A 15,002-nucleotide genomic window follows, 5' to 3' on the forward strand; every position below is an offset into this window, starting at 1 on the left:
GGACTCCCCTCTGGGCTCAGCTTCACAGTTACAAAAACAGGAATAAAACTACCTTTGTGGCATAGGAAAATTCACAAGCCAAAATAAAAGATAACCTAATGCATTTCCTTGCCTTACTTACAACTTTGAAATTGTATATAGACATTCCAGGTATGTTTTCAGGAGATGTTGTACCTGCTTGGTCTCTCCTTCCATCCAGAGAGGGAACAAACAAAGAGAGCCACAAACAAATCCTCCCCCCCCGCCTGCCAGATTTGAAAGTATCTTCTTTCCTCATTGGTCCTTCTGGTCAGGTGCCAACTAGCTGATTTGAGCTACTTAACTCCTTACAGGTAAAGTGATTCAGTACAGCTGCCAAGCAGGGATTTTATGCTACCCTTTTCTTTATATTTATGATAGATGCCCAGAAAACAAATCAAGCCATTGGAATATAGGATTAGGAACATATCCCACCAGCAATATCTAGTCACTGGCATGAACATTATAATTGAGAACATGTTCTTCATCGACTAAACACCGTTGTGTAGTGTTTGGAATACAAATATGACCGAGGGACATACGTTTTACCAACAGAAGCACTAGTGTGGACAATGCTATGATGGTGAGAGGTGCTCTCCTGCTGACATAGCTATCACGGCTCACTGGGCGTGGTTTAATTATGTTGATGGGCGAGCTCTCTCCTGTCGGCATAGAGCGGCTACACGTGAGATCTTACAGCAGCACAACTGCATCGGTACAGCCTTGCTGCTGTCAGCGTGCTAGTGTATACGTGGCCTCAGTTACCCCCTCAGGCTAGCACAACCCCACTGCAAAGCAATACTCAACCTACATACAGTGATTAGCGGCACAGATTGATTGGATTAGTCAGTGGTGAATTGTGATTCAAACTGCTGCATCCCCACTGCATTCCTAGCTCAAGTGTCAGCAACGCTCAAGCTTCAAGCCATGCTTCCTGGTGGGCCAGCTAACAGAAGCTTAAAGCACCACTCAGCTTGAGCTAGCGATTTCCATGTGCAGATGTGAGTCAGGTTGGGGGCAACGATCAAGATACACCTGGAGCTAACACTGCAGTGAAGGCACGTCCTTAAACCATCATGCAACTTAATTGTTATGTAATCTGTTAGAACATGGGAGCTATCTACTATGGCAAATGTGACCTCCAAATAAAAACCAATCAGATCAAGTAATTAATTAGACAGTTCTGTGTGATGATGTGAATGGGTATCGTAAGTCACTACTGACAATAAAAGTTATATCTTCTTGCCCTAAAGAGGGCTCAAACCCTTAAAACCAAGGGCAGAGAGGAAGAAAAAGGCTAGACTCATGCAGACAAAGGCTCATAGTAAGGGACAAAAATCTTTGGTCTTGCCCAAACTCCTTATATAAACAATATTTAAACATGAAAGAAGTCATTAATATGCATGACTTTAACTTTTTTCACTGTGACTAGTGCACTGTTGTTCAAGAATTAATCATTCCACTTATTTAAATCTCATTAATAATCATGCACATGTTAAAGATGAACCTAATGAGTTTGTGAATTTAGGTTTCCTATTGGTATTTAAAAATGCTGGGCCCAATCCTCAGATAAAGAACTGGCTCTGTTTCATTTTATAATTACCATTAATAGATGTGCATGAAAGGCCTCTTCAGTGCTCAAGTTGAGCCCCTAAAGATTTTACCAAGATCAAAGGAGTGGAATTTATCTTCAATTCTGTGGAGTTTAGGAGCATTGCAGAAGTGTCAAGGCTGTGCAATCCCAGTGAAAACAAATAACTTTAGATTACTCTGGGCTTTTGTTCGACAAGAGTACAGATAGTTAAGGTAACTGTATATTACTCTTCTTAGTGAGTTCTGTTACCACTCCAACGAGTACTGGCTGCTAATGCTGATGGGGGGTATGGGTGGGGAAAATCCAGCACATTCCTGGAGTTTAACTGTCTTCTTTGAAATTTGACATTTGAAGCATGATGCAGAAAAAATAATTGATTTATATTTGTCACCATTTTAAGAGTCAGCATTCATCAACATTTACCAGTATCTGAGAACTCAATCATAATCTGCTTGATTCATCCTCAATTAAAGGAACATTTTATTAGACCAAGGTGATCTAAAAGCTCAAGTAGATATGTTCTGTACCTTTCATCTTACCTGCAGTAAACTTTCATACATTCCTTTGTTTTCTGCATTACATTGCCTTTATTTAACTCTATGCGAAATATATCTTGTGCCTCCTTTCTACTATCAACCACTCTCTGTAGCGCTGTGTCATATAATCTCTTTTTTTCCCTCTAGTACTGTAGTCTTTATGCCTGATTCTCATTTATATTATGGCCTCTTTACCAAAGCAGTGGTTCTATCATTAAAACAGGCTGTCATAAATATAAAGGGAAGGGTAATCACCTTTAAAATCCCTCCTGTCCAGAGGAAAAATCCTTTCATCTGTAAAGGGTTAAGAAGCTAAAGGTAACCTTGCTGGCACCTGACCAAAATGACCAATGAGGAGACAAGATACTTTTAAAAGCTGGGAGGAGGGAAAAAAACAAAGGGTCTCTGTCTGTCTGTGTGATGCTTTTGCCGGGGACAGAACAGGAATGGAGTTTTAGAACTTGGTAAGTAATCTAGCTAGGTATGTGTTAGATTATGATTTCTTTAAATGGCTGAGAAAATAGCTGTGCTGAATAGAATGACTATTTCTGTCTGTGTGTCTTTTTTGTAACTTAAGATTTTGCCTAGAGAGATTCTCCATGTTTTGAATCTAATTACCCTGTAAGGTATTTACCATCCTGATTTTACAGAGGTGATTCCTTTACTTCTGTTTACTTCTATTTCTATTAAAAGTCTTCTTGTAAGGAAACTGAATGCTTTTTCAATGTTCTAAGATCCAAGGGTTTGGGTCTGAGGACACCTATGCAAATTGGTGAGGCTTTTTACCAAACCTTCCCCAGGAAGTGGGGTGCAAGGGTTGGGAGGATTTTGGGGGGAAAGACATTTCCAAACAACATTTTCTCAGGAACCTAGATAAAGTTTGGTGGCGGCAGTGGAAGTCCAGGGGCAAAGGGTAAAGTAGTTTGTACCTTGGGGAAGTTTTAACCTAAGCTGGTGAAAGTAAGCTTAGGAGGTTTTCATGCAGGTCCCCACATCTGTACCCTAGAGTTCAGAGTGGGGGAGGAACCTTGACACAGGCCTATGATGGCACCGCAATACTGCCTCCGTCCATACTTTCAGACATATGTGGAAGGGTTGCTCTAGACTACAGTCCATAGATCACACCCTGACCCGGTGTCAATTAGCACAGAGCAGTATAAAGGAGTCTTCATGTAAATGAGAATTGGATCCCCTGAGTCTTCCACTTCAAAAGTTCTTTCCAATCTCTATTGTGTCCCATTGCATTATACTCATAATGCATGTGTGTGCCTGGGGTAGTCTGTACTGGTTTATTAAACTTTAATATGCCCAGAATCAATGGCAAAGGTGGCACAGTGTACTATTAAATAATTGTATATCCATTCCCTGTATGGTTTACCTGCACTATTCCACTGTGTAGCTCAACTATGTTCCCATTCAATACACTATTTTATCTTCCCCCCCCTCCCCCCGCTTATAACATGCCATTTTTCCTTTCACTTCTGTTTTGCAAACATCCCATTCATTCTCTATTGCCCTGATCCAAAGCCCATTAAAGTCAATAGAAAGAATCTCACTGACTTCAATGGGCTTTGGATAAGACCCTAAATATCATAGCATTTTTTTGCTCTTCCCCCTCATCCGTCCACCTCCCTACATTTATCTCCTTCTCCCCTTATGAAAATCAATAGACATATGGCTTGTGGAGGGAAAGCTAAAATCCAAAACTTTGCTAATAGTTTACAGAAGTTCTGGGACCAACTTCTCACTTGTGCAAATTGGTGTAACTCCATTGACTTCCAATTTATATAACCCTTGGGTGCTAAATAAGACATTTAATTTTGCATGTTAAGGGGATGGTACATAAGGCATTTAGAGATTTTCTTGGTACTTTATTCCAAAAATTCTTTCAGTTGCTCTATTAATTTTTCAGATAATCTTCCTAATTATAAATGTATCCTTTGATGTATGCATCACAGTAACATAGCCTAGATTACCGGATAATCTCCCTTTATTTATTTATTTTAAATCTGCATTTTGTATACAATTTCTGAGTTGAAAACTAAAAGCTTGAAAATACTGGAACAATGGTAACCTTCCCCTTTGCTTTGCTCCCTACTCTTCCCACCTGCACCCCCCATTTACAACTGGTGACAATTAAATTTGAAATAACTGGTGTGTCAAAAGACAGCTAAAATTTTGGGTAGTGGAGAAAGTTTGCTAATGAGCTGTGCTTGGCATCCCTTTTGTTATTTTTAATTAGTTCCTCAAATGCCATAATGTAACTCGTTCCCATTTATATGACAAACAACAATTCTTGTTTGTTTTCCTCTCTTGTAAGAGGATAACAAACCATTTAATAGCAAGGACTCATGCAACAGAAATAAGAAGCACAAAATGTTGCTATCTGATGTGAGTATGCGGTGGGCATGTGGTTGGAAAGGGAAGTCCAAGGAAAGAATGCATGTGAGAGAAATACAGAAATGCTGTGTTCTATAGCACTGCAAATTCTCTGTACTCCAATTTTCATTCACTGACCATTCCCAGACATGTGTTTTCATGAAGACACAGTTAAGATTTTCTGAATATTAGTGAACATGTGTTTAAAATCTCTTTAAGACATTTGTACAAATAGTTTTGATCTCTAAAATGTACGGCATATATAGAATACATGATGGTACGATAAGTGGATGTAACTGATGCTCTCTTACAGTTACCTGCATAGCTCACTGATAGCTTCGCTAACGCATGAGTAATGTGATCATCCCATGTTCAACGTTTGCTGTTAGTTTCTATAACAATAGCAACAAGAGGCCCCATCAGGTCTCAAAACAAAGTCCCTTTTCTCAGAGTTTGTCTCATTCGAGCAAACAAGAGTCCCTTGAGAGTACTGAAGGATACTCGTGCTGCCACGTTGTTCTCTGAGCCAGGTCCCTCATGAGTTCTTATCGAGAACAAGTGCCCCACTGAGGGACATTTTCTCCAAAGAGCATAGTTCACTAGAGTACCTACCACAGGCAATGGTTTGCATTTAAAGAACACAGTGATTCACAACCTGTCTGATACAGCTCACCCTGGCCGGGGCTCAGGCAATTAACAAGGTCAAATGTTGCTGAGATGTGGATTGTTAAAGAGCATGGAGTTTTGCCGAATGGGGGTGGGGAAATTGGAATCATGTTTGGCTAAGGGCAGGAATGGGAACAGGGACACAGGTGTAAGGCTCTGTGGTGTCAGAGCTGGGAAGAAAAGGAGTACTTGTGGCACCTTAGAGACTAATCAATTTATTTGAGCATAAGCTTTCATGAGCTACAGCTCACTTCATCGGATGCATACTGTGGAAAGTGTAGAAGATCTTTTTATATACACACAAAGCATGAAAAAATACCTCCTCCCACCCCACTCTCCTGCTGGTAATAGCTTATCTAAAGTGACCACTCTCCTTACAATGTGTATGATAATCAAGGTGGGCCATTTCCAACAGAAATCCAGGGTTTAACAAGAATGTCGGGGGGGGGGTAGGAAAAAACAAGGGGAAATAGGTTACCTTGCATAATGACTTAGCCACTCCCAGTCTCTATTTAAGCCTAAGTTAATTGTGTCCAATTTGCAAATGAATTCCAATTCAACAGTTTCTCGCTGGAGTCTGGATTTGAAGTTTTTTTGTTGTAATATAGCAACTTTCATGTCTGTAATCACATGACCAGAGAGATTGAAGTGTTCTCCGACTGGTTTATGAATGTTATAATTCTTGACATCTGATTTGTGTCCATTTATTCTTTTACGTAGAGACTGTCCAGTTTGACCAATGTACATGGCAGAGGGACATTGCTGGCACATGATGGCATATATCATATTGGTGGATGTGCAGGTGAACGAGCCTCTGATAGTGTGGCTGATGTTATTAGGCCCTGTGATGGTGTCCCCTGAATAGATATGTGGGCACAGTTGGCAACAGGCTTTGTTGCAAGGATAGGTTCCTGGGTTAGTGGTTCTGTTGTGTGGTATGTGGTTGCTGGTGAGTATTTGCTTCAGGTTGGGGAGCTGTCTGTAGGCAAGGACTGGCCTGTCTCCCAAGATTTATGAGAGTGTTGGGTCATCCTTGAGGATAGGTTGTAGATCCTTAATAATGCGTTGGAGGGGTTTTAGTTGTGGGCTGAAGGTGACGGCTAGTGGCGTTCTGTTATTTTCTTTGTTAGGCCTGTCCTGTAGTAGGTGACTTCTGGGAACTCTTCTGGCTCTATCAATCTGTTTCTTCACTTCCGCAGGTGGGTATTGTAGTTGTAAGAATGCTTGATAGAGATCTTGTAGGTGTTTGTCTCTGTCTGAGGGGTTGGAGCAAATGCGGTTGTATCGCAGAGCTTGGCTGTAGACGATGGATCGTGTGGTGTGGTCAGGGTGAAAGCTGGAGGCATGTAGGTAGGAATAGCAGTCAGTAGGTTTCCGGTATAGGGTGGTGTTTATGTGACCATCGTTTATTAGCACTGTAGTGTCCAGGAAGTGGATCTCTTGTGTGGACTGGACCAGGCTGAGGTTGATGGTGGGATGGAAATTGTTGAAATCATGGTGGAATTCCTCAAGGGCTTCTTTTCCAGGGGTCCAGATGATGAAGATGTCATCAATATAGCGCAAGTAGAGAAGGGGCGTTAGGGGACGAGAGCTGAGGAAGCGTTGTTCTAAGTCAGCCATAAAAATGTTGGCATACTGTGGGGCCATGCAGGTACCCATAGCAGTGCCGCTGATCTGAAGGTATACATTGTCCCCAAATGTAAAATAGTTATGGGTAAGGACAAAGTCACAAAGTTCAGCCACCAGGTTAGCCGTGACATTATCGGGGATAGTGTTCTTGACGACTTGTAGTCCATCTTTGTGTGAAATGTTGGTGTAGAGGGCTTCTACATCCATAGTAGCCAGGATGGTGTTATCAGGAAGATCACCGATGGATTGTAGTTTCCTCAGGAAGTCAGTGGTGTCTCGAAGGTAGCTGGGAGTGCTGGTAGCGTAGGGCCTGAGGAGGGAGTCTACATAGCCAGACATCCTGCTGTCAGGAAGTGAGCTGTAGCTCACAAAAGCTTATGCTCAAATAAATTGGTTAGTCTCTAAGGTGCCACAAGTACTCCTTTTCTTTTTGTGGATACAGACTAACACGGCTGTTACTCTGAAACCTTATTAGTATGGTGAACTGTAGGTTTTTGAAGGGTGGGGGTGGTAGGCTGGAAAAACTGTGTTTGTTTTGGTGAGGTTTTCTTCTTGTCTGGAGGCAATTTGTGATTTAGAAATAGTTACATGCCAGTGTTGCGGCTGTCCTCTGTCGTCATATATTATTTTCATGGCATAGCGTGTGAGCTGGAAGTTGCGGTATTTGGGGAATATTTAGGCAATTAGGACTTGGAGAAGTAAACACTTAAGAAATCCTCTCAGTGTGAGAATGGAATAACTTGAGCTAAAGGAGACCAGGTAGTAATACATCATATGGCACAGAAGGATGGTCCTGTAGTTAAGCCACTAGCCTGGGACTGCAACTAGCTTTGCTACAGACTTTGTGCGACTTTGGACAAGCTAACAATGTTAGAAACCATGAGGAAAGGGAAAGATAATAAGACAGTAAATATCATAATGCCACTGTATAAATCCATGGTAAGCTCACAGCTTGAATACTGCTTGCAGTTCTGGTCACACCATCTTAAAAAAGACACTTTAGAATTGGAAAAGGTACAGAGAAGGACAACAAAAATTATTAGAGGCATGGAACAGCTTCCATATGAGGTGAGATTAAAAAGACTGGGACTTTCATCTTAGAAAAGAGACAACTAAGGGGGGATATGACTGAGTTTATAAAATCATGAATGGGATTTAGAAAGTGAATAAGGAAGTGTTATTTACCCCTTCATATAACACAAGAACCAGAGGTCATAAGAACAGCCATACTGGGTCAGACCAATGGTCCATTTAGACCAGTATCCTGTCTTCTGACAGTTGCCAATGCCAGGTGCTTCAGAGGGAATGAACAGAACAGGGCAATCATTGCGTGATCCATCCCCTCTCATCCAGTCCCAGCTTTTGCCAGTCAGAATCTAGGGACATCCAGAGCATGGGCTTGCATCCCTGACCTTCTTGGCTAATAGTCATCGATGGACCTATTCACAGTGAATTTATCTAGTTCTTTTTTGAACCCTTTAATAGTTCTGGCCTTCACACGTGTCCCCTGGCAATGAGTTCCACAGGTTTCTTATGCATAGTTTGAACTAATTCTTTTTGTTTTAAACCTGCTGCCTCTTAATTTCTTTCGGTGACCCAGTCACAATTTTACAAACCTCGATCATATCCCCTTTCAGTCGTCTCTCTTTTCCAAGCTGAAAAGTCCCACTCTTATTAATTTCCCCCATTCACTCAATGAAATTAATATTCTATTAACCCGAGAGAAAAGATACAGTAATACTGCAACAATACAGCAAGCGCAATGCCAACTGGGGAGAGTAAGTAGGTGTTTTCTTTTTTTAAATACTCTACCAAATTTACACCGGGGGGCGGGGGGAATGTAGTGCCAGCAGGTGATGTTGAGTGAAAACGTACAATAAAGAAGTGGATGGTCTGGAGGTTTTGTATTAATAAGTTCAGTTTGCTGATAGCACTTTCCCCAGAGAGGGTCCACGATTCATTTCTCTAGGTCACATTGTGCGGCTAGGGAACAAAGAAAATAAATCTGACAATCCTGCATGGAACTGGGCCAGACCATACTGGATGGCGTCGCTTACAGGTATTTTCTTTTCCTTTTTTGGAGTTGCTTTCCATCCCATAGGTAGAACAACTGCTAAAAATAGTGGGATTCTTTTAAACTGTGCCTCACAGCACCTTCTGACAAAACATATAGATACTTCTAGTGTGCAAACTCACAAGCTATTCCCTAAAAAGAAAAGGAGAACTTGTGGCACCTTAGAGACTAACAAATTTATTTGAGTATAAGCTTTTGTGAGCTACAGCTTACTTCACTGGATGCTTTCAGAAGTGAGCTGTAGCTCATGAAAGCTTATACTCAAATAAATTTGTTAGTCTCTAAGGTGCCAGAAGTCCTCCTTTTTCTTTTTGAGAATACAGACTAACACGGCTGCTACTCTGAAAGCTATTCCCTGTGTCTTCTGTTGCTGTGAGTAGTTCAAGGGGCTTCTGATACCTTAATGGTTTTGTATTAATCATTTAGAACACTGATAGCCATCGGCTTAAAGTCCATTTTTGTTAAGCTATGGATACCAGCAGTCTTGAGGGTGAATGGTAAAGGTTTGGTAAGCAAACTTCACGCGTCGTTCAAGATCCTCCGATCAGGAAATGTGCAAAGCGAAATATTTAAAAAAATGCATTTTGTTACAGCTTCAACAAACATCAGAGGGTAGGGCCTTTACCTTGCTCAGCCTCCTTTGGACCTGTCGAAGTTAGCAGCCAAAGAGAGCCATTCTACTGGAGAAATGTAGATAGATTTGGATGAAGATGTTCAGATGGCTCAAAGAATGCCAGGCCGCCATTCCACCTTCGCCTCTTCTTTTTCGCCTCCTTCCCCCCGTCCCTTCCTCACCCTATTCACGTATGTTTTCTCGTATTTTACTATTGTGACCCCCCACTGTAACATGTTATAGCTATGTAGTATTTTGCCTGGTCTTGTTGCTTTTACAAGTTGTAAAATTGCATGATTCCAGTGGAGAGCCCATGAAGTGTGCAGTATTTGGAACCACAGACAAGCTGTACATCATTTACCTTTTTGTACTATTCATTGTCTGTTTCTTTATGAAAATCAATACCAAATGTAATCCTCAAATTATTTTTAAAGGCACCTGAAGAGCACTTCCTCCCGATCTGTTAACAAGTGTAAAATTCTGCTCTGTTGAACTGGTAAAATCCAGCATACCAACATAGGTGCACTGGATTTACACGACTGTAAGCAGTACCTGCCCCAGGATAGCCAGTTTGGGGATCTATTTCCTTTCCTAATCCAAATTACTCATATACAGAACTATTGGATGGGCAGTCCTAAGAGGAAGGATGATCCTGAGGCTGAAGTGCTGGGCTTGGGCTCAGGGGATCATGCCTCTGCCACAGACTGCCTGGATGACCTTGGGCAAGTCACTGAGAGTTGATCTACACAGTGTTTTGAAGCCCATGGGAATCAGCCTCCCAGCCTGGGCTGACAGACTCAGGCTAGTGAGGTTGGTACTAGTGCTCTACAAATAACGTTCTCGACAGCTTGTTGAAGTTGCTCTGAAGCCCACCCCACTCCCTACACTGCATCTCGGGTGTGTGATTCACCATTCATGTCGACACAGATGCACGAACTCCGCTCAAACTCGTAGGTTTAAAATATCAGTGTGGCTGTGGTGGAGTGGGCGAGGCTCAGTACAATCCCACCCAACCCCCTGGGTATGTAGCTTTAGGTCCTACCTTGGAGTTGGAGGGGTCATTCTTAGCTCGAGAAGTCATGCCTGTGCAAGCTGACCCAGCTGGCACTTGAAAATCAGCAGCATGGCTGCAGCAGGACAGGCGATGGCTCGGGCTGGGTGCCCAGCGTATGCGCCTGTCCAAGACTCTGGATTTGTATTTGAGGTAACAGCTGTACTACCATTTTTAGTGCACCAGCTCAATCAGAGCTAGCATGGGTATGTCTACCTGATCTGGAAATCATACATGCAACTCCAGGGCAGATATACTCCCTCATCTCTTTGCCTCCGTACCCCATCAGTAACATAGGGATAAAAGTACTTCCTGGGTCTGTCTTCTCTATTTAGATTTTAAGCTCTTGTGGGCAAAGACCGTCTGTTTCTGTGTTCTGTCACAATGGGCCCTGCTCTCCGTTGGCACATCTAGACGTGACTGTAGTACAAATAACAGATACATCGTCTTTAAAATTGGTGCCAAATGCAATGAATAATAAAAGAAATTGGGACTGAAACAGGTGGGTGAAGAACCATCCTGAAAAGTGGGGGAGAGGGGCAGAAAAAAGCAAACAAGTTGGAGACACTGATTTGTATTCAGCAAAGCATTTATATATAATAATAATTCCTAGGTCTTCTCGAGCACTTTACATCCATAGACCACAGAGCACTTTACAAAGGAGATAAGTGTCATTATCCCCATTTCACAGAGAGAGAAATTCTGGCAAAAAGAGGTGAAGTGACCAAGGTCACCCAGCAAGTCAGTGGCAGAGCTGGGAATAGACTCTGGATCTTCTGCATCCCAGTCCAGTGCTCTTAGTAATAGGTGAGGCTGCCATTTTCCTAAATGTTTGCCAGGTTAATGCTCTGGAAAATACCAATATATTTTAAAATCATCCCTCAGTAGCAGAACATCAAATAACTCATGCTGGGAAAGCTCAGCCTGACAATGTGCCAATCTATTGAAGAAATGACAGGAAATTTATTTGTTGACTAATGATGCTTATCTCTGGATTCTGATAGATAGAGACTCATTAAAATTTTGACTTGAGCTCCTAGAAGTCACCTGACTAGATTAATTGTTGAAGTTGGAGATTAGAAGAATACCTCACTCCTATAGCCTTTTCCACCGGCAGACCTCAAAAGACAAAGGTGGTCAACATGAGTATCCCCATTTTACTGAAGGGAAAACTGAGGCACGGAGTGGCAATGACTTCCCCTACGACACCCAGCAGCAGAAGCAGGAAGAGAACCCAAGTCTCTGGGCCCAGTGCTCTATCCATAAGGCCAGATTGCTTCAGGCGCAGAGCTAGGAGTTAGAGTAAGGAGTGGACCTCCCTCCGTTCTCATGAAAACAGTGTAAAGTTCCTTGGGCGGTAGGGTGAGAGTGCCCCAGATCAGCATTGTTTGATACGTGGTTTCCAGCCCAGGGAGCCAGGAAAACGTTTGGATAAGCAGCACTACAGGAACTTCCTGGAAATCTTGTCCGGCACTAATTTAAATGAAGAGTATGTGTGTGGGAGTGATATCTTAAAAATGGAGAGAACTGCTTATATGTAGGGTGAGGTATGGCCATTGCTCTCTGTTAGGCTGACCAGATAGCAAGTGTGAAACATCAGGATGGGGGAGGGGGATAATAGAAAACTATATAAGAAAAAGCCCCAAATATCAGGACTGTCCCAAAAAATCGGGACATCTGGTCACCCTACTCTCTGTACTGCATATTGCATAGGTGCCCCACTCCAGCAGCAGCAAAGGGGAAGGAATTATGCCTCAGGGAGGAATGAGTTTTTCTCCTTGCTCTAAGGGGATAGTAATTTGTTATCAGACCATGCCAGCTGTTCTGGCCAGCACATGGGGAAGGGAAAGTAGAGCCAAGGATCCAGTTCTGTCCCACCCACTTTAAAGCTACATCTACACTACGAGCTGGGGGTTGTACTGGGCACAGCTCAGCCATGCCTCTGCGGTCGCTACCCATGCTACCATGGTTGCATTGCTATTTATACTCCTGCTACCTCGATGAGCGCTTGTGTATGCATTTGGAAATCACACCCCTAGCTCAGAGCATAGGCATCGCCTCAGAAAGGAGCTGGCTTACTCCCTTTCATGCACACACAGACACACACACACACACACACAGAATCTGAGCTGCAATCAAGCCTTTTGTGATCTGCAATCTTTCATTTTACACTTTGAACTTGGCGGACCCTGGCTGTTGGGGGAGCGAGGTTGACCTGATTGATGCACGGAGCCATAATTATGGAAAAGCTAGTATCAAAAGTCGTCAGGGCTTCTTGAAAGTTTGGGCACGTTAGGATCCTGGTTCCTGTAAAATGCCGGGCCTTCACAATCTGCTTCCGATGCTACAGAGTTGAGATCACATGGTCTACCTGATGCTGGTGTGGGCATCTGTACCTCTCAAATTCTGGCTAGTGTTTCTTGTGTTCTACATAATATTTAGAATATTTGGAATTCACGGTGGCACAGTTGAAGTCCAAATACCTGTGCTTATTATCTCTACATAGGCTTCTGCTTGGGCAGCATTCTGATCACTTCTGCAAGAGAAGAGAAGCCCCACTAGAGGGCTCTCAAACTATTTTAAGGGATGTGACCCAATTAGCTGACCTGCTTCTGATTGCTGTTTGGCACTGCAGGAGGGGGACAGAGAGACTCCACTAACTCCAATTTCTTGCTTATTTCAGCTTAAATGATTGAATTATCCTTAATATGAGTGTACATTATTCATGGAACTCATTCTGCTTTTCTGCTCATCCTTATTCTGTGACTCTCACATAGGTTACTTAGTGTATAAATCTTATGTAAGGTACATAGAGTGTAAATATGCAAACAACTTCACCTTGCTTTCATCCTGTAGATAAATAAGGTTACCTTTCCCTAGCAGGCTGAAGAGCTGTGTTGTCAGGAGATGTCTGCTACCTGGAATGTGTTTTTTTCCAACCAGGCGCAATGTAAAATGCAACAAAGGAAATGAAAGACTCTGTTCCCTCTTTTCAATATTCTGTGCATATGTCTTTTCTTCCCAGTTGATTTTCAAAGCTATGCAGGAGGATTAGCCCATTGGCTACATAGTTCTCTGCTTATAGAACCCCTCAAATACCAGCCGCTCAACAAGATATGAACATTAAGCTACTGAATGGGATGGGCAAATATAAAAGCATAGTTATGCTTTTGGTAGTTGCACTGAAGTGCAACAAGTCTTGACATCTGTCCACCCTATCCATGATGTGTAGAAATACTTTGTCAATAAGTAGTACACTGACACTAAATTGGTCTTTGTTTAAAAGGCAACTTACCTCGGCATACGCTCTGCATCCCATGCAATTGGCTTTGCTGATAACTTCTGTGACATTCTCAGGTGATGAATCTTTCTTCCGATGCCAGGAGGAAGAAAATCAGTTCCAGTGTCCAAAAGAAGGAATTAATTTGTCAAGCGTTCACTAAACATGATCAGCGGCATGTGGCATTGGCATCTTGATTAGTAGATCAAACAAAATCAAACTTGGAAGGAATTGCATTGGGATAGTTGCATGAAGGACAAAGGAAGTCAAACATAAGTGGAGATTAAGATTTTTCTTGCACTGTACTACAGCAACGAAATACATTCTATATACATATTATAATGGTCCTTTTTCAACCCAAGTTGCTCGTCAAAGTTTGGGCCCCTGGGGATATTCCCGTTGGGAGTAGAATGATCACAGAATCTGCTATTTTCTTTGATGCAATCTTCTTGATTTTTAAGGAATGTACAAAGTCCTGGTTCTCCGAACACAGGAGAACCAAAAGGAGCAGTTTCTTAATGACAGTGTTTGCTGTAAGTACTGATTAAAAGGACTTAAATATAAGTACCAAGTACCCCATTGCAGAAGTACTCATAACTACAAATATGGTATGGAACTTGAATGCTGGAAGGCTGATTGTGAGTATTCCAGGTGGGAGCTACTACAGCAAGGCATTGTAAGACACCCAAAGTTGCAGGGCAGGGGTGACAACACTCCACTAGTCTGGACTGTACCCCTGCATGTCACAAGGACAAAATGTTCTGTCAGAAATTTTTCAGCCAGTTCTCTAAAGGATCTATCCACTTCATGGATGACATGAAGTGAGAACACAGAGCCATGCCATTTATCATCAATGTCAGTATCTGAACAAATTCTAAGGCAGCAGGTACATAAACAGCTGTTGGGGAGCCTCCCACAAACTCCTCTGTGGAGAGACAATTCTAATTTTACTTAATAAAGTGTGACAAAGCTCTGTCCTTGTCTCCATGGGTCCCGCATTTCCTGGCGGATTTTGCTAGCCTCAGAGGCTCACTGTGACCCTCCATGTGACCTTTCTCTCTCTAGAGACAAAGGTCACAGTCTACTGAGCCATTTTCATCATAAGCCAGCAAGGGAGGTGAGGAGAAGCTATCCTCCCTTGCACAGTCTCTGTTGTCTCCCA

Source organism: Lepidochelys olivacea (assembly GCF_965140295.1).
Source record: "Lepidochelys olivacea isolate rLepOli2 genome assembly, chromosome: 5".
Lineage (NCBI taxonomy): Eukaryota > Metazoa > Chordata > Testudines > Cheloniidae > Lepidochelys > Lepidochelys olivacea.